The following is a 6,000-nucleotide window of genomic DNA, read 5'->3' on the forward strand; positions in this document are numbered from 1 at the left end:
TCACCTCTCATCTTCCTTCGCTCCGAAGTTCACTCAACCTATTCACATGAGGCATATTCTCCAATCCATGCAACATCCTTGTAAATCTCCTCTGCCCTCTGTCTATAGTATCCACGTCCTTCCTGTATTGAGGGACCAGAACTGAACACAGCAGCAAAAGTGAGGTCTAACTAAGTCCTTATATCTGTAAATCTCCTCTGTCTGTAGTATCCACATCCTTCCTGTATTGAGGGGACCAGAACTGAACACAGTACCAAAAGTGAGGTCTAACTAAGGCCTTATATCTGTAAATCTCCTCTGCCCTCTGTCTATAGTATCCACGTCCTTCCTGTATTGAGGGGACCAGAACTGAACACAGTACCAAAAGTGAGGTCTAACTAAGGCCTTATATCTGTAAATCTCCTCTGCCCTCTGTCTATAGTATCCACTTCCTTCCTGTATTGAGGGGACCAGAACTGAACACTGTACCAAAAGTGAGGTCCAACTATGTCCTTATATCTGTAAAGTTACCTCTGGCATTTGAACTCGGTCTCATTGTTGATGAAGGCCTTCTTAGCAACACTGTCAACCTACCCAGCAGCTTTGTGTGCACGATTGACACAGACCCCAAGATCTCACTGATCCTCCACCCTGTCAAGAGTCCTAACATTATTGTTGTATTCTGTCTTCAAATGTTACCTACTGAAAGGAGCCACTGGGTTGAACTCGATCTGTCACTTCTCAGCCCAGTTCTGCATCCTATTGATGTCCGGCGGTAACCTCCAGACTATCCACAACAACCTCAACATTTGTGTAATCGACAAACTTACAAACCCACCCTTCTAGAAACGTAGGAAACCTACAGCACGATACAGGCATTCGGCCCACTTAACCCTCTATTTTACTAAGCTCCATGTACCTATCCAAAAGTCTCTTAAAAGACACTATCATATCTGCCTTCACCACCGTTGCCAGCAGCCCATTCCACACACTCACTACTCTCTGAGTAAAAGACTTTACGACTGACAACTCCTCTGTACCTACTCCCCAGCACCTTAGACCTGTGTCCTCTTGTGGCAACCATTTCCGACCTGGGTAAAAGCCTCTGACTATCCACACTATCATGCCTCTCATCATCTTATACACTACTTCCTCATCAAGGTCATTTGTAAAAGTTACAAAGAGGAGGGGTCCCGGAAAAGATCCCTGCTGAACTGCACTGGTCACCGTCCTTCATACAGCATCTACATCCACCCTTTGCCTTCTGTGGGCAAGCCAATTCTGGATCCACAAAGCAAGGTCACCTTGGATCCTTGCCTCATTAATTTCTCAATGAGCTTTGCTTGAGGAACCTTATTGAAAGTCTTACTGAAAGCCACGTCCACTGCATCCAATGCTCTACCTTCATCACTCCCTCTCTCTCCCCTTTCCCCCTCTCTCTCCCCCTCACTCCCTCTCCCTCTACTTGCACTGTACTTCTCTCTCTCTCTCTTACAGGCGTGATTCTTAAAGGCACAGTCCATAATGAATAAAACTTAAGATTTCATCGCAATAACCATTTCATACCTGGGATCATTCTCGTGAATCTTCGCTGAGCATTCACCAATGTCAATATATCCTTCCCAAAATGAGTAGCCCAATCCTGTACACAATACTCCAAGTGTGGTCTCCCGAGTGCCTTATAAAGCCACAACATCACATCACTGCTCTTATATCCTATACCTCTAGAATTTTCCCTTATTCACAACCGGCTCAACCTGGAGGTTCACCTTTAGTGCATCTAGCACAAGGATTCCCAAGTCTCTTTGCATTTCTGCATTTTGAATTCTCTCCCCATTGAAATCATAGTCTGTCCACTTATTTCTTCCACCAGATTGCATCACCACACACTTTCCAACATTGTATTACATTTACCACTTCTTTGCTATTCCCCTAAACTATCTATGTCTCTTTGCAGGCTCTCTGTTTCCTCAACACTACCCGCTCCTCCACCTATTTTTTTATCATCGGCAAATTTAGCCATAAATCCTTTCATATCATAGTCAAAATCATTGACAGGTATTGTAAAAAGCAGTGGTCCCAACTCTGACCCCTGTGGAACTCCACTGGTAGCAGGAAGCCAGCCAGAATAGGATCCCATTATTCCCACTCTCTGTTTTCTGCCGACCAGCCAATGCTCCACCCACTTTAATAACTTCCCTGTCATACCATGGGCTTTTATCTTGCTAAGCAGCCTCATGTGCAGCACATTGTCAAAGGCCTTCTGAACATCCAAGTACACCACGTCTACTGCATCTCCTTTGTCTACCCTGCTTGTAATTTCCTCAAAGAATTGCAGTAGTTTTGTCAGGCAGGATTTTCCTTTCAAGAAACCATGCTGGCTTTGGCCTATCTTGTCATTCGCCTCCAGGTACTCCATAATCTCATCCCTAACAATCGATTCCATCAACCGCCAACCATTGATGTCATGCTAACAGGTCTATAGTTCCCTTTCTGTTGCCTCTGACCCTTCTTAAATAGCGGAGTAACATTTGCTATTTTCCAGTCATCTGGTACAATGCCAGAATTTATTGATTCTTCAAAGATCATTGTTAATGCCTCCACAATCTTTCCAGCTATTTTCTTCAGAACCGGAGGGTGCATTGCATCAGGTCCTGGAGATTTACCCACCCTCAGACCATTAAACTTCCAGAACACCTTCTGAGTCGTAATTGTCAGTGCACAAACTTCACTTCCCTGAATGTCTGGTACGCATTCAGTTCCTCTTACTTCTCAGCAACTCTCATTACAATAAGTCCAGCGATATATTGTATTGGTCCTAAATCTAAATTTACTTTGGCTCTGACTTCACTTGTCAGCCACAGTAGTGTCCTTCTTCCCTTTGAAAATTTCTTCTTATTTGGAATATATCTGTCTTGTATTTCCCTCATTATTTGCAGAAAATCCACCCATTCTGCTCTGCTGTCCTTCCTGCAAATGTCCCTTTTCAGTCGACTTCAGCCAGTTCCCCTCTCATCCATTGCAATTTCCTTTATTCCACTGAAATACTGACACATTGGTTTTATTTTTTCCCTCTCAAATTTCAATGTGAATTTGATCATATTGGGATCACCCAGTCCATGATAGCCGATCCCCTCGTGGGCTCAACAACCAGCTGTTCTAAAAAGCAATCCCTTAGATATTCTACAAATTCTTTCTCTCGAGGTCCTCCCAATTCACTTTCATGTTAAAATTGCCAATGATTATCAATGTTATCATTGCCTTTCTGACAGGCCTTTTCTATCTCCTGCTGTAATTTGTAATCCACATCCCGACTGCTGTATGGAGATCTGTATACAACTGCCATTCCCCTCCCCATTTCGTAACTCAACCCGTAGAGACCCATGACCCCATCATGTGGATAGGGTGGTGAAGAAAGCTTTTGTTATGCTGGCCTTTATAAATAAGAGCATTGAGTATAGGAGTTGGGATGTAGTGTTAAAACTGTACATGGCATTCGTAAGGCTGAATTTGGAGTATTGTGTACAGTTCCGGTCACTGAATTATAGGAACGATATCAACAAAATAGAGAGAGTACAGAGAAGATTTACTAGAATGTTACCTGGGTTTCAGCACCTAAGTCACAGGGAAAGGCTGAACAAGTTAGGTCTTTATTCTTTGGAGCATAGAAGGTTGAGAGGGAACTTGATAGAGGTATTTAAAATAATGAGGGGGATATATTGAGTTGACGTGGATAGGCTTTTTCCATTGTGAATAGGGGAGATTCAAACAAGAGGACATGATTTGAGAGTTGGGGGCAAAAGCTTAAGGAGGGAAATTCTTTACTCAGAGAGTGGTAGCTGTGTGGAATGAGCTTCCAGTAGAAGTGGTAGAGGCAGGTTCGATATTGTCATTTAAAGTAAAGTTGGATAGGTATATGGACAGGGAAGGAATGGAGGGTTATGGGCTGAGTGCGGGCCAGTGGGACTAGGTGAGTGTAAGCGTTCACTAGAAGGGCCGAGATGGCCTGTTTCCATGCTGTAATTGTTATATGGTTAGACTGTCACACCTTACAATCCTATGTCATCTCTTTCCAATGATTTAATATTTTTTTATCCTCTCTGCCCAGTCACCTATCATTCTGATACACCGTGTATTCTTGGACATTCAACTCCCATCAGCAGCCACCTTTTATCCAAGTTTCAGAGATTGTCCAGTTTGCCAATTTGCAGCTGAATTTCAAGATCGTCCATTTTAATCCTATTGCTCTGTACATTCAAATAACTCTCTCAGCCCAGGATTTGTTGCTTTCTATTTTCAATGCCCCACATCTCTGTTGCCCTGTTCCTCATGCCACTGGCTTTGATTAAGCCTCATCTCCTGACCGTTCTTTCTACTGTCTCTGTTGCACACTATCTTCGATTTATTTCTGTTTCCCGTTTCTTCAGCCCCATCACTCCGATTCCCATCCCCACGCCAAATCAGTTTAAACCCTCCCTAACAGCTCTATTAAATGTGCCGGCTAGGATATTGGACCCCTTTGGGTTCAGGTGTAACCCGTCCTTTTTGTACAGGTCATACCTCCCCCAGAGGAGAACCCAATGATCAAGGAATCTAAAGCCCTGCCCCCTACACCAGTCCCTCAGCCACACATTAATATACCTAATCATGCTAGTATTGCTCTCACCAGCACGTGGCACAGGCAGCAATCCCAAGGTTACTACCCTAGATGTCCTGCCTTTCAGCTTCCTACCGAACTCCCTGAATTCTCTCCTCACGCCCTCCTCTCTTTGTCTACCTGTGTCATATATACCAACGTGTACCAAGACTTCTGGCTGGTCACCTGCTCCCTTCAGAATACCTTGCACCCGATCTGAGAGATCCCGTACCCTGGCACCTGGGAGGCAACACACCAAGCGCGTATCTCTATCAGGCGTGCAGAACCTCCTGTCCATTCCCCTCACTATTGAATCCTATGACTACTGCATTCCTCAACTTCCTCTTTCCCTTCTGCACCACGGAACCAGGGTCAGTGCCAGAGACCCGATCGTCGTGGTCGTCCTCTGTCAGGTCATCCCCTCAACCGCATCCAAAGTGAGGTAACAATTACTGAGGGAGATGGCCACTGGGGCACTCTCCACTCACTGGTCTATAATTCCTGGGTTCCCTCTACTCCATTCCCTAACAAGGGGACAAGGTCTTCCAATCCTCTGGTACATCTCCCTTCCTGAGTGGTAATATAAAGGTCATCGCCAGAGGCTCAGCAATCTCCTCCCTCGCTTCCCACTGTATATCTCAGGTTGAGTTGCTCCAGCTTGAGTTGAATTGGGTAAAATTGTGATTCCAGCGCTCACATTGAGAGGAGATTTTACAGAAACATGTAAAGTTATGAAAGGGGTAGATAAGCCAGAGGCAGGAAAGTTGCTTCCACTGGTAGGTGAGGCTTAGTACGAGAGGACATTGCCTCAAGATTGGGGGATGTGGGACGGAGATGAGGAGGAACTGCTTTTCCCTGAGGGTGGTGAATCTGTGGATTTCTCTGCCTAATGAAGCAGTGAAGGCGACCTCAGTAAATGTGTTTGAGATAAGGTCGGATGGATATTGTCCTTCTCCCATTGATGTATTTTGCATTGTTGTTGATCCAGTTGGAGTTGTATCTGTGTCTGAAGGGAAGATTTCTGTTGTAACTCCGTGTTATCCACAGGAACTGGGGTGCTGAGAACATACCAGCATTTGTTCACTGGAGATCAGTTCTTCAACTCATTGATTGTACAAGGGATTCAAACATCTGACTGTCTGAATTGCCAGATGATTGATCGCAGTGAGATATCATTCTCCTTCTCTCAGTGTGGGAAAGGATTCACTCACAGCCTACCCACAGACACGCCAGTGAGTTCACAGTGAGGAGAGGCCATTCACCTGCTCTGTGTGAGGGAGGGGAACTACTCAGTCAACCAGCCTGAAGATACATCAGCAAGTTCACACCACAGTGAGATGCTCCACCTGTTCTGACAGCGGGAAGCAATTCATTCTGTCATTGAT

Source organism: Hypanus sabinus (genome assembly GCF_030144855.1).
Source record: "Hypanus sabinus isolate sHypSab1 chromosome X2 unlocalized genomic scaffold, sHypSab1.hap1 SUPER_X2_unloc_5, whole genome shotgun sequence".
Classification (NCBI taxonomy): Eukaryota; Metazoa; Chordata; class Chondrichthyes; order Myliobatiformes; family Dasyatidae; genus Hypanus; species Hypanus sabinus.